Below are 15,650 nucleotides of genomic sequence, written 5' to 3'. Positions count from 1 at the left end.
ATGGTGTCCCTCAAGCTGCAGAAGCGCCTCGTGGCTAGCGTGCTGAAGTGTGGGAAGTGCAAGGTCTGGCTCGATCCCAATGAGGTCAACAAAATCTCTATGGCCAATTCATGGAAAAATATTAGAAAGCTGGTCAAGGATGGCTTAGTGATTCAAAAACAAACCAAGATACACTCGCGAGCAAGAGCAAAGCGTGCTTTGGAGGCTAAAAGGAAAGTCCGTCATTCACGATATGGTAAGAGGCGGGGTACTATGGAGGCCAAGCTACCCTCTAAAGTTCTTTAGTTGAGGCAGATGCGAGTGCTTTGCTGGTTGATGAGAAGGTATCGGGAGGCTAAGAAGATTGACAAGCATATGTACCATGATATGTATATGAAGGTCAAGGGTAACTTGTTCAAAAATAAGTGCGTGCTCAAGAGTATTCACAAGTCTAAAGCTGAGAAGGCTCATCAGAAGACACTGTCTGATCAATTTGAAGCCCGTAGAGCTAAGGGAAAATCTATCAGGGAGCAGAAAAGTGCCAAGAGGGAAGAGCGCTTGACACAGGGATTGAGTACTGAAGCAACACCAACCATCCCTGCAGCTGTCCTTGAGGCCACCAAGAAGTCCAAGAAGTGAGCCGCATAGCAAGATTTAGCTAAGAGCTGTGACTCGATAGTACTTAAATAGAAACCTTGGACCTTTGAGCTTGTGTAATGAGATACAGTTTTTGCTTTACTCTTGAAAGCATGACTGTTGCAAGTCTAAAAGGGTTTTCATTTTGCAATTTTCCCGCATCTCTTTCTTTAACTATCGGTTATTGTTGCTGAGGCTGTTACTATGTCTTTTATGTTGTTTCCAAAGGAAAAAAGAAGAAGAAGAAGAAGAGAGTTTTAACGTTGTAAACAACTATCCCAAGAGACCTTAAAGATCTAGCTGACGAGGAGAGAGAGAAGTGCCAATCTGCAGATGCACCTCTCCAGAGGTCTCCTTTTGTTGCCTCTACCCGTCCCCAATAGAAGTTTTGAACTCTTGCCTTGCAGGAGCGCGTGCTCTCTCTCCTCTGCCTTGCTTAGTCCAACAACCACCACGATTCTTCACACTGGATGCTTAATTGGGTTGGGAAAAACCTACTCAAGCCGCAACATTGAAAAACGATGGTGTGACAAGAGATTAGGCCGGCCTGCATTAACATACAGAAGCTCTACTTGTGACAGAGTACAAGGTCGCGTGGTGCACATCAACACAGATATGTTGATCCTACAACATGCACGATCTCCACCTCCTTAGCCTCTTCCCTCGCCCATATACAAACCCCACCTCCTCTCTCTCTCTCTCTCTCTCTCTCCCCCCCCCCCCCCCCCCCCCCTCCATCTCTCTCACTCTCTTTAAAAAAAGTCCACATTGGCCGGGCTCTTTCAAAGACCTTTTTTTTTAACGAGATTGAGAGGGAGCGAGGAGAGAGAAAGGGGAGGGGTTGAAAAAAAAAACCTAGGTTTAGTGTAATCACACCTACAAATTTTGAGATTTACCTCTAAATTTTAAATTTGAAAGTGAGAAAACCTATAAAATTTAGAGAAATTTAGCGTCATTTGGTGTAAGAACCTTAAAATTTAGTCGGTTTACCACTAAAATTCTCATAGGTAGGTTTGCCAAGTTTTCAAAACAATTTTTTTTTCGAGCATTGATCCCTGCCCGTATGTGAAAGAATTTGCGTCTCTTTCGAAGAGAATTTTTGAAGGGTTTTATTTATACTATATGGTTGTTGAAAATGATGACGGTTAACCTTGAGTAACTTCTTTCCTCATCTATTGTGAGTTTCCTATTCCTTCAAAACCAAATTTCTCAATGATTAGGGACCCTGGAATTTACCTTTCCTAGCCAACACAATTGTCTCAACGTGGCACAATGTTGTTTGTTGTAGCACAACCAACCTCCCAGTTACCCCTTAGAGGGGGTTACCTTATGGGATGCTAAGGACCGAGGCTTGGGCCACATCATTCTACAAGAGGACAAATGCAATGCTAGACTACCATCCATTTGAATTGCTATGAGGCATTGATGGACGTACAACTCCCAAACAATAGATAGAGTACAAAAAAAACGGAGGGCTAAGCTGCATTAAGAAAAGCATTTCAAAGGAGTACAATGACAATCATACACCACGGTTCTAAGAAGTGTATTCAGCATAGGGACATCACACGTTTGGTGAGTAATCTGGGTCGAGGCATGACAAATAATTCAACAGACTCAGAACCTCAAGCAGTCTAGGAACTTTGAGCTGTGCTCACATAAACATGGAAAATTTAAGAGAAGGTTTTTACACTAAATTTCTCTAAAGTTTGTAGGTTTATTCACCTTCTACTTTGAATTTTGAAGATAAATCTCAGAATTTGTTGGTGGAATTACACTAAACCTAGGTTTCTAAAGACATGGGTAGGTGAAAGAGAACTAGCATGTGGACAAAGTTGTCATAAGAATATTGTTCATAGATTTATCAACCTTGCATACTCTTCTATCGAAGCACTCTTTATAATCCCCCACCATTACCACCTCCGTTGACACGTTTGTCGCCACCACCTTTGGCAACATCACTACCTCCCCCCCCCCCGATAAAAGGCTACCTATGATGGTGTGATCCAAACTTTAATATATACCATGATGTGGATTTTCTCAAAAGAATAGCCTCATTGCAGTAATAGAATTATTTTCAAGTTTCCACCGTTTTCTCTAGAGTAACTTAAAATGCATAGTATGTTATCATACATCAATCCACAATAACTTGAGGTAGAGTAAGCGAGAGGAGAAGAAGAAGAAAAAAAATGAAGAGAAGCTCAAGCTCCCAGACTCTCCTTATTCATGAGATTTGTTCGAGTGGCAACAACCTTACTCTTTTAGTGTAAGTCTTGTGGTCCTACATGTAGGGAGGTAGGAATAGGAGATTTATATCCATTGGAATCATGGTGCCACTATTCCCAACAAGGATCAATGGTGGTAGAAATGAGCTTCCAATATATGAGGGAAACTAGTTCCAAGAAGAGGAATATCAACAAGCCATTGTATGGGTTCCAATTGCTCTAGCCCATCAAAGGAAACATTCTACCAAACCCTTGTTCAAGGGTTTTTTTTCTGTCAAATTTTTTTGGTCGTTTGTATAGTGTGCCTTGGCCAATCTTGCTCGAGTTAGGGATTTCTCGGAAAATCTCGCTCGAGATTTTAGATTCCTCATGCTTTGGTGCCACAAACACAACGCAAAAAATTGGATGATAAGGCTGTCAAATGTATTTTTGTTGGTTATAGTGTTGAAAGCAAAGGTTACAGGTTGTATCATCCGCAAACAAAGCGTATTCTGGTTTCACCAGATGTAGTGTTTGTGGAAGATTCTGTTCAACCCTTGTTTTCATGTACTAGAGACAGTAATGTAAGCTCACAAAACATTTATGACACTTTGTTGCCTCTTTTCAACGGTGGAAATAGGAATGTAAATTCCAATGAGGAAAATGTACAGCCTATGGGGGTCTCTAAAAATGTTACAGATCAGCCTATTACTGATGCAGATGTACATGATGTACTTAATGAGGAAAGGGCTGCAATGAGCAGGCTAGAGGTATGCCAAAATGGATGGTGCATACATTGCGTGACAGTAAATTGGATGCACCTTTGTCTAGTCGTACTCATTCAGGCCCTCACCATGCATCTTATGCATCAGATTGTTATGCTTTGGTTGTGACTAGCTTACATGATGTTGAGGAACCTCTGTCTTTTGATGAAGCACAAAATTCAAAAAATTGGATGGCTGCCATGCAATCAGAATATGATGCACTTATAGAAAATGACACATGGAATTTATGTGATTTGCCTCCTGGAAAAAAGGCCATTGGTATGAAGTGGGTTTACAAGTTGAAATGCAAGCCGAATGGTGAGATCGATCGCCATAAGGCTCAACTTGTTGCAAAGGGTTATGCATCGCAAAAAGGCATAGATTATGAAGAGAATTTTGCTTCCACTTGTCGTATGACTACTATGCATTTTCTATGTGCATTGGCAGCTCATTTTGGTTGGGATGTACATCAATCAGACATTGTTACTGCCTTCTTGAACGGGGACATATTTGAGGAGGTTTATGTAACACAACCTCAGGGTTTTGTCAAGAAAGGACAAGAGGACAAAGTGTGCATATGTAAGAAGGCTTTGTATGGGTTGAAGCAATCTCCTTGTGCTTGGTATGAGAAAGCTGACACTCTTTTGGTCAAACAAGGCTTTCGTAACAATCCAACAGAAAGCACATTGTATGTAAAGGGTGAGGGTGATGTACTTCTCATTGTAGTTCTTTATGTAGATGATTTTCTGATCACTAGACCAAATGAGAGACATATTGCTGAATTCAAGGCGGATTTGAATGCTACTTTCAAAATGAAAGATTTGGGGATGTTGCATCATTATTTGGGCATACAGTTTAAGCAGTGTGATGGTGGTATTGCCTTGTGTCAGAAAAGTTACACAAAAACATTGCTATGTAAGTTTGGACTTGAGGATTGCAAACCTATTGCCACTCCCATGGAAACAATTTTGAAGTTGAGTCTACATGATGCTGGCGATCTTGCTGATGTCACTCTTTACCAAATTGCTATTGGATGCCTCATTTATGTATGCAACACGAGCAGATATTGAGTTTGCAGTCTCATAGGTCAGTAGATTTATGCATAGCCCAAGGTCTAAGCATTGGCAGGCTGTCAAGAGGATTTTTCGCTACCTTAGTGGCACTTTACATCTTGGCTTGTTTTATCCCAAGGTCGGATCATTGCCGCCAGACTTACATGCTTTTTCGGATTCGGATTGGGCTGGTTGTTTTGACACGCGAGTGTCCACAAGTGCTTTTGTTTCATGCTTGGAAATTCATGTATATCATGGTTGAGAAAGAAGAAACCTATTGTGGCCACTTTGAGTTGTGAGGATGAGTAGAGGGCAGTCTTCCTAGCTATGGTTGAATGTGTATGGCTCAGGCGCCTTATGGCTGATTTGGGTGTTGGACAGGACACTGACAACACTATCTACACTAACAATCAGAGCGCATTGGCAGTTGTGAGGAACCCAGTATTTCTTGCTTGCACAAAGCACATTGAGGTGCATTAGCACTATGTCAGGGAGAGGCTATGAGCAGGAGAGATCAGCTTGGCTTATGTGCCAACACAGGACAACCTTGGAGATCTTCTCACAAAGGCATTGTCTCGTGAGAAGCTGGAAGCTTTCTACAAAGCTTTGGGCTTACTCCCCTTTTCGGATTGATCATGACCTTAGGGCATGGCACTTCCCTTTACTCATGTGCTAGCTCTCGTTCACCACATCATTCCAGGGAAGATTTGTTACCATATACATGTGGTAGTGATGTGTGTGAACACACTAGGATTGTCGGGGCTTTTTTTTTTCTCTTTAGGAGATTTTTACCTCGTGCATTGTATATATGTCCATTAGTCTGGATGCTGTATTTGGTGGACCATGGCAAGTGGATAAATAATGCCGCGATGAGCGATGTCCAAAATTGTGGCTTTGTCTTTGACCTACTGATCCACTGTGGGTCCATGCAAGTGGGCTTTGAAGATCTTCACCGCATACAATGGCTATTTAAATGCAGGATGTGTGACACCTACATGCTTCACGTGTGCCCATCTCCCTTCTCCCAGTTGTGGAGCTTGTATGTTGAAGATTGCAATTTCTGGAAAAAGATGTAATGCAGGGGGGAGCTGAGACTGATTGAGAGCGAGAGTGGCACTAGCAGTAGACTCTATTCGAATGGTAGCTCTTGGCACTTCAGTAGCATCGAAAGAGCTGGCTTCCACTCTCATGTGCTTTGCTGCTCTTTCCAGCTTTCCCTTGCTCTTGAACTCAGTATATAACTGTTGCACAAGCTGTATGCGAGTAGCTATGATTGGCAAAGTAATGATTTTAGTAATTTTTTAGATCGTGAAAAATATTTACGATATGTCCAATAGACTCCTTGACCATGTTCAATAATGAACTTGATGTCATTAGGGATATGTCAAAAGCAGCGGACGTAAATGCGTTATGAAGCTGCTCAAATATAGACTTTGCTAAGGCCTCTGTGAACTGGTAATAATGTTTTGGAGCAGAGGGGTTTAGGCATCGATGAAGCTTAGGCTCTGACATGTGATGAAAGTGACGTACTATCACTTCAAAGGCAAATTTTTGTTGATGTTTCGCCAGCTTAGTATCCGCCATATCTGCAAGATATAATTTTAAAACATAAACTTATCAGAGGAGAAGGGGAACTATCAAAATTGTGTAATGATCCTAATCCATACACAATTGACATAATTCATAGCAAACAACGATATATTATGATTGCCATCCATACATTGTACAAATAGAGAGGAGAACACACAAAGAGAGAGATGGAGAGAGGTGAACATGCCAGTAGTGTGAGGGAAGCTCATCAAAGGAATTGGACCCTGTTATGTGCATTACATAATACACGTAAACAATCGGAGTGTGAATGTGAACAACCCAGCTTGTGTGAGGTACGCTCAACGCAAAATCCTTGACATTTTTGTAATGTTGATTGATAGTTTAATCAATCTAATCCTTGATGAAGTGTGTGGAACGCACAACACAACCATCAGTGGAAATTTTAAGAATCTCAGATTGTGGTCAAACATCGTACATATTTACATCCAAGACAACACCAAGTTATCTATTGATGAGTGGCATATCTACGGATAAGAAAGTACAAGTGCAAGGCGTGTCATGCTAAGATGAAGAGGCATAGGTATGCATCTCCGCACTCTTAGGTATACAAACATATCCCTCATATTTCTATGTAGTAAGAATGATGATGTACGTGACTTAATCTAATTTCTGATGAAGCATGTGGGGCTCACAACACAAAGATCAGCAGAAAACTTAATAATCACAGATGCAGGCCAAAAATCGTATGCATCTACATCCAAGACAACACCAAGTCATCTAGTGATGAACAATGACGTGTCTTAGGAGTTTGAAGCACAAGAGTAAACAAAGCATCACATAGAGATGAAGAGGGCATAAACTATGCATATCTCCACTCTCTGTTTGACGAACAAAACTCTTGCATCTCTACGTGATACAAACGATGATTTGAGCTGATCAAAATTTGAGAAACCTATAGGTCACTCTGAAGTGAGAGGTGTAGCATCATGCCTACTACAGTCCACGAGTCGACTACTAAATTCTAACTCAGCTCAGTGGTGAGAGATATAGTACTGCACCACATGAGTGAGAATCTAAGTTTGTCCTAAAACCCTTCTCTGCAGTGAACCAAGTGGCTGCACAACACGAGAAAAGTGACTAGCTTCTACTCACTTCTGGAGTGATCTGGATGGCTACACACCATGAAGTGGCCTATATCCTACAAGCCAACTCTGTGGTGAGAGAAAAACTATTGCACCACAGGAGTCTGGTACAACACACAAAAACAAGTTAGAACAAATGGAAACAACTTCAAAATTATACCTCAATAAACTCTAGCTGTCTGTTGCACTCTCAACTGCAGTCGTTGGCTTTGATCGAAACCGGCGACGGTCTTTATATAAGTAGTTTTTTGATGAAAGATACTTCGATTGAAATATCTTTCAATTGAAAAGAAAAAATACGGCTATTTGGTGATATTTGGGATTTCAACGTATAATGACGTTTTATACGTATATTTTTTTCGATATGGATATATAATTGCATACAGAGTGTACTGCAAAATCAGGTGAAGTAGTAAAGAGATGGAGATGGAGCTAGCTTCAACACAGTGTTTTTGGGTACAAAAGAGTTGTGCCTCTTTAGGTTTTTCTTAATAGACATAGTGTAGGATTATACAAACACCCACCGATAAGGGTGTGAATATCTTACCCCTCAATAAGAGTGCGGACAGGCATGTGGCCCTCTATCCCAACAACCTCCCATCTAAAGGCAATGTGCCTGAAGCAGAGAAAAGAATCAGCTATGTACAAATATAAAAAACATCGATATTTAGCCCCATCATATGTTGGCAATGAGAAAACTTCTTAGCTGGAAGATCCTTCGTAAGAAGGTCTATACGATTATCATCTGTATGTACTTTGATGAGATGAATGATCTTGTTGTCAAGTACTTCCTTGATAAAGTGATACTTCACTTGTATGTGCTTCGTCTTTGCATGAAAGAGAGGATTTCGAGCTAGCATGATAGTACTCTGACTATCACGATGAATAATTGGAGTTTTTGAAATGCCAAGCGTGAAAGCCATAAAGCTTCCTTGCATGCCTCTATAGCAGAAACATACTAGATGCCTCTATTGTAGACAATGCATCACACTTTTGTAGCCTGGATATCCAAGAGACTGCTCTCCCTATAAAAGTAGAACATACTCTGAAGTAGACTTCCTACAGTCTGCAGGACCAGCATAGTCTCCATCCATAAATCCCACCACAAATACCTTCTGCTTGATAAAGTAGATGCACAAATCCTTACTCCCTTGAGGTACCTCATAATACCCTTCATTGCTTCTTAATGATTTTTGCCAATATTTTCCATGTACCTGCTATCCACTCCCACTGCAAATGCAATATCGGGATGTGTGGCCACCATAGCATTTAATATCAAACTACCAACAAATGAAGCATACAGAATCTTGGCCATTTCAGCCTTATCATCATCAGATTTGGGGTTGCCCATTGCATTAAGTTTCATATATGGAGGCAATGGTACACCAATTGCTTCCCCCCCTGCCTTCCCCCCCCCCCCCCCCCCCCCCCTCTATCGTAACTAAGGTTAATGCCTCTCTAATCTTGTGTGATTTCCCTCTCTTGCTTGTGTGTGCATGTAGGTTTGATTGGAGTGTGGTGCTCAATAGATCTAGGTGTGGCTTGCAATTAATGTGTTGCATGATAGGATTAGTGTTGTGTGCGTCTTGCAATGGTTAGTGTGTGTGATTGGGTTGATTGGAGGTGAAGAGAAGTGGATGTGGAGATTTCCCTTCATTGTGGCTTAGCTCCTCCATAGGCCGAGAAGCTCACATCATAGAGAACCATTCGTGTTGCCATGATTAGCTCACTAATTGTGTGAGTGTTTCCATGCCCTAGCCGGGTAGCTCATCCCTCCGGATTATAATTTTGTTGGTCATTGGAGCATGCAATGATGGGACCCCCAACATTTGGTGCCGTTGCCGAGGATGATGACCTACACTAGTGTAATTGTGGCATAATCGGATGTGTTTCCTCACTAATTTCACTTGTGTGTTAGTATGGTTTTGTGGATTTTGGATGTGTGTGCATGAAGCAATGTGTTCATAATTCCCTAACATGTCATCGTATCTTGCCAATTGTGTGTTTACACAGTCTAATTTCACACTAATCTCTTGCTATTTTCACTAATTTTCCCTAACTTACTAATTTGCTATGAAGGATTGGAGCATTCAACCATTCAGTTGATCTTCAATGGAAAGGTAACCAAGGTGGTATTCTCAACCTCCCTAAAATCTAAGGATGTGTAGAGGTGGCATAATCGGATGTGTTTCCTCACTAATTTCACTTGTGTGTTTATGGTTTTGTGGATTTTGGATGTGTGTGCATGAAGCAATGTGTTCATAATTCCCTAACATGTCATCGTATCTTGCCAATTGTGTGTTTACACAGTCTAATTTCACACTAATCTCTTGCTAATTTCACTAATTTTTCCTAACTTACTAATTTGCTATGAAGGATTGGAGCATTCAACCATTCAGTTGATCTTCAATGGAAAGGTAATCAAGGTGGTATTCTCAACCTCCCTAAAATCTAAGGATGTGTAGAATTGTGTAGAGATCCCACCATGATGCAATGTAATGGTGATGCTATGTTGATACAATGCAATGTTGATGCTATGTATTGAAAAGTTTTTGATTGTTCATTTTCATGCCGTCGTAATGCCGAAATTTTTAAGGTTTGGTGCCGTATGAATTTGACAAGTTTCAATTGCTAATTGGTGAATGTACGTTGCTAATTGGGTGCCTAATTGAGTTAATTGCAAGCTTGGATGGTCAATTGCAAGTGTGTGCGCACTAAAATCAAGTGTGTGTGTGCATTCTAATTGAGTGCTGCGTTGCATTTATACGCCCGTATAACAAAAATTATACGTATAAAACGTCAATATACGCCGTATCTCCGAATAATTACCGAATAGCCGTATAAATTTTTTTTCGATCGATATATTTTTCGATCGAAAAGTATTTCGATCGAAAAATATATCCATCGAAAAGTATTTCGATCGAAAAATATATCGATCGAAAAAAAGTATATATATACAATCGTCGCCATATTCGATCAAAAAGCATTGTGGACTTTCTTGGGGTTTGGAGAGCTTGGAGCTTCTGAGAGTTTGCCAGATAGAGACACCGACTTTGATTTACAGTGGTTTTCAGGTATATTTTTTAAATTTTCAATAAATATTAACTTTTTTTTGTGTTGTGCCAGACTTGTGTGGTGCAGTAGTTTCGGCTCTCATCACAAAGTTGGCTTGCAGGTCGTAGACCACTTCGTGGTGTGTAGCCATAGGCCCATATGGCTCACTCCAGAGGTGTATAGAATATAGTTTTCTTTCCCGTGGTGTGTAGTTATATAACTCACTCCAGGGAAGGCTTAGGGTAAATTTAGATTCTCACTCGTATGGTGTAGTAGTATATCTCTCACCATAGAGATGAGTTAGGATTAGAGGTTGACTCGTGGAGTGTAGTAGGCATGATGCTACACCTCTCACTTCAGAGTAGCCTATAAAATTTACAATCTTAAAGTAAATAATTGTTGATTATTCTACATAGAAGCACAAAAATTAACGTTCGTCATTTTAAGAGTGTAGAGATGCATACTTTATGCCCTCTTCATCTTAATACGACTTTCGTTATTTTTGTGCTTCTATTTCTGTAGTAACATCATTGTTCATCAGCAGATGACTTGGTGTTACTCTGAACGTAGATATATACAACAATTGATTTACATTTGAGATTGTTGAGCTGTTTGCTGATGGTTGTGTTGTGCGTGCCACACACTCCATTAGAAATAGCTTATAAAATTTACAATTTTAGATTAAGTTTTTATGTCATATGTGTTACATAGAAACACAAGCATTACCATTCGTTATATTAAAAGTGAAGAGATGCATATTTTCACGCCCTCTTCATCTTAATGTGATATACTGGTTACTCGTGTGTTTCATATTCCAAAAGAACATCATTTTTCATCATTAAATGACTTGGTGTTGTTTTGGACGTAAACACATACGATAGGTAACTTACATCTGCAATTGTTAATTTATCCGCTGATAGTTGTGTTGTGAGTTCCACACACTTTATCAGGGATTAGATTGATAAAAACTATCAATCTATTTTACAACAGCATCCAGGACTTGTGCTGAGAATATCTCACACTAGCTGAGCTGTTCACATATACGATTTTCCATTCCTTTAGATGTAATTTCTTTCATCATCTAACACTTCTACACATAGCAGGGTCCAGTTCTTGTGCTGAGAGCATCTCACACTCCTGGCCTGTTTCTCTCTCTCTCTCTCTCTCTCTCTCTCTCTCTCTCTCTCTAAATTAATTTTCATGGTCGATTCGCACAACGTGGTTTGTAATCATAAGATTTTCTCTTTAACTTGCAATAATTTAGTATTGTTTAATAAATTTGAATCATCATTTAATATATATATAGGTTTAACACTCATTATATAATAACTATGTTACTATGGTGTACAATCATTTCGTAAGATTCTTAATTTATAATTTTGTCATACAGATATGGCAGACATGAAGCTAGCGAAACATCAACGAAAGTTCATCTCCGAAGTGATTGTGAGACACTTCCATTACTCGTCAAAGGCAGAGATTAGGCGTTGTTTAAACCCTGTCGCTCCGAAGCATTTTTATCAGCTTACAGAGACTCTAACCAAGTCTGTGTTTGAGTAGCTCCAGGCAGAGTTTTCACTAGCTATTTTTGACATAGCCCTCCTGACATTAGGTGCTTTAGTAAACATGGTCAAACAAACCATTGGACAGATCATGAAAACCTTTCAAGAACTGAAAAATCCTGCAATTACTTCCTTGCCAAACATAGCTGAGCGCATACATCTTGTGCAACAGCTTTAGACGGAGTTCAAGAGCAAGGAAAAGTTAGAAAGAGCATCAAACTGTGCAAGAGTGGAAGCCAGCTCTTCTGAAGCTGCTGTTGAACAAGAAATAATTCTTAGAACACAGCCTGCAACGTCATCCGTTGCTACATTAGACCTCTCTCAACTACCACCTATTTTACACCTTTTACCCGACACAGCCATCTTCAATATCCAAGCTCCACAGCTAGGAGAGGGAAGATGGGCACATGTGAAGCGTGTGGGTGTCACACATCCCGCTTTCAAAGATCAAGTGTATGCTGCAAAAGTGTTCAAAGTACACTTACATGGGCCCACCATGGAGCAACAGGTCAAAGACGAAGCAACAATTTTGGATATTTCACATCGAGGTATTATCTACCCTCTTGCCATGGTGCGCCACGTGGAGCGACCAATGCTCATTTCACGATTTTGGAATGGCGGCCATGTGGAGCAATGGATCAAAGAATTCACTGCAGACGGCAACCAACCTGTCATCCGCGATTATGTACTCACTGCAGGAACAGTAGAGCTATTCCAGGAGAATATTTTGCAGATCATCAATGCTCTCCTCCAAACTCTAAAGTATATACATTCGCATAACTACCTCCACAATGATCTACACTCTCGGAATGTGATGCTGCATTTTGGCGAAAAAGGTGTTTATGCCGGCATTGTGGATTGGGGTTCATGCATAAAAACAAATACCACAGCCGGTTTTCCTCCTCCACGCGATATGCAGATAGAAACTAGAAAACAATATGAGAGAGATTATCCATGGGCAAGCCCCGAATGTATATCTAGTAATCCTCCCTCCTGGACCAAAGCTATGGATATTTATTCCATGTGTCATACATGTAACCGTATTTTGAAGTGCTTACCAGAGCCCCAAGAACAAAGCAAGAGACATTTTTTGAGTAATGTACTTGCTCATCTTGAAACCGGCAAGAGCCTAAACCCCAAAACCCGGCCTAACGCTTTTGACCTCTCCTTATGTCTAAATGGTGCCCATAGGGTGGGTTACAACATTGTAATGACATCTGGCTTACGACCAGCTGATGATTAATGAAAACACAAGTCTCATGATTTCATCATTGTTTTACTTTTGGTGTCAGATTTAATTGTATGTTTAATTGAACAAAATATCTATGTTTGTCATTTGATATACTGTCCAATGTCAAATTAATTGAATGGGTATTTAAAAGTAATGACATGTTCACCTAATATGCAGATATGGAAGAAGAACTCAACCACGCTGAAGCTCAGGCAATTTTTAAAGAAGAACAAGTTAGATGTGGACAAGCAGATCTTTCTACTATTGCGAACATTGAAGAAGAGGAATCTGAGCTGCAGGGCGAACCACTAACCCTTAAAGAGTGCAAAAAGCTTTGCCCTAATCACTTTGTACGCCATCAACTATTTCAAATAAGTGGCAATGCAAAAGTTACAGCTCCGTTAAAGCTAGCACGTGTATTGCTGCAAAGGTTTATACGACAAGAGAGATGCCTACCAAACAACAACCAAGTAGCAATTTACTTTATCCAACAATGCTATGTTCAATATGTTTTGCTGAAGAGAGTGGATTGGTCAGATCGTCCAGGCACCGTGGCGTTGGACGTGGACGCATTGCAAAAAAATTGGCAGAAAAGCTAAAGCAAGTGAAACAGTGTTCTGCAACCAAAATCCTTCACTTTAGCCAAAGTCTTTAGCCCATCCAATTCACGTACACGAAGAAGCCTCTACATCAAAAGCCAAACCCTCAACAACACAATGGAAACCAAAGCACAAAGTCTATCAACCAAAGCTTCCATCGCAACAAAGCCTCCACAAAAGAAAGAAACAGGTCAACCAAGTGTTAGTACCCAAGGAGTACATCAAGGACAAAGATCCAATTTGGGTACCATCATCAAAAGAACCACGACAAGCAAAAGTCACAGGTTGGATAGCATCAAACAGTTCAATCACTGCTCAAGGCTACTATGACGAGAACATCAAAGTATGGGTCAAAAAACCAAAGGTAACAGCTTGGACATACCCAGCATGTGGTATCTCTTCACAACAAGATCAACAGGGCATCAAGCGCAGGTCTAACTGTTCATACATGAGTAAAAACAGGTACGGGAAGAAGAAGCAAAGACCTTCCAAGCAACAAACATTGAAGCAGTTGTGGGTGCCAAAGTCAGAGCTCTGCGGTGAAAATACCCCACAAAGTCAAGCTAAGGTCACACAGCAAGCAGTGCAACGAATGATCCCAGTCAAGCTACTGGAAGCATAAGGATACTATACAAGTAACACTCAAATTTGGTTGCCAAAGATTAAAGCTTCCCCTGAGATCATGAAGAAAACTCATGTAGCACAACGTGCCCAACAACGACAACCCAACTACGCACCCATGAGTGCTACAACTCCAAGGTGGATCCCTCGTCATTTACAAAGGTAACAGCAATATTTGGACACTGGAGCCAAAGGACCATCAAGTCGAACAAGCAACAAGGAAAGTGGAAAAGCAGGTCACACAAGGACCAATGACAACTTGGATTCCAAAACCTATAGCCGGAACTCAACAACAGAGGCCCACAACTAGTCTACAGCCTCTTATCAACAAAGGTAAAGCAAGGATACAAGAAGAAGTAATAGTTTTAAAGAACACAGTCTAGAAGAAGACTTCATCAACCATTGCTTCAACCTCAAAACCTGTCTCACCACGCAACATCAGTGTGCTACCAAAGCATGAAGAGCAGGTATTTGTCAATGTATTTGACAAACTGGCATCACAAAACCAAACCAAAGAGAATGGCCTAAATCTCAATAGCATATGGAATTGGATTTCAGGACATGATCAGGTAAGTCCAAGTCGCCATTAAAGATACATGGCATAAGAGTCTAGAGTCGGGCAACTGAGCCACTAAATGAGCAAAGTGTCAGACCCAAGCTTCAAGTCTAATATTTTCTCTGTGGTCTATGAGTCTAGCTAATAGATATTAGATCAAGCTGGAGAGTTGAGCATACATAAAGTCATGTCTCTCATGCTGGAAGAGGTGACCATAAGAGCCGAAGTTTATTACTTGTATGGTGGAGAAAACGGAGTAGTCCAAAAACACTCACGCACTTGATGCAGTGAGGAAGAGTGGAGAAACCTCATCAACAAAAACCCTTCTTGTGTGAAGTGATAGGTTTTGCTACACTTTCTCTAAGAAGAACCCCTCAATACTCTTCTCTGGCACCGCATCTTGTTTAACATGCATAACTCTATGCAAGCATATAGATGTCCTCACATTGGACATATGCATCACACACTCTTTGGTGTTCCACCCATGCACTTACACAAAAACAGGATGATGACTCAGAATGCAACGGAACTTCATAAGAAGTTTAACCTTATAGAGATCAAAGCAACCACGGAGTATCTCCGGGTTTGGACAACCAAAAGTGGGTCTAAACATCCGATTCGGCGGCAGACACTCAAAGCGTCATTTTGGAATAACGACCAAATTTGGCAACCATTTGTCACAAAACTTCGCGAAAAGCTTCG

General features: G+C 40.6%; 1 pseudogene; it reads left to right on the top strand.

The window, feature by feature from the left end:
- Positions 1–618, top strand: LOC147422601 (large ribosomal subunit protein eL19y pseudogene; annotated as a pseudogene).
- The last annotated feature ends 15,032 nt before the right edge of the window (positions 619–15,650 follow it).

Source organism: Adiantum capillus-veneris, chromosome 27, assembly GCF_014529385.1.
Source record: "Adiantum capillus-veneris isolate H3 chromosome 27, ASM1452938v2, whole genome shotgun sequence".
Classification (NCBI taxonomy): Eukaryota; Viridiplantae; Streptophyta; class Polypodiopsida; order Polypodiales; family Pteridaceae; genus Adiantum; species Adiantum capillus-veneris.
The sequence above is the reverse complement of the archived record's forward strand: the minus strand, read 5'-3'. Positions and strand labels throughout refer to the sequence as shown.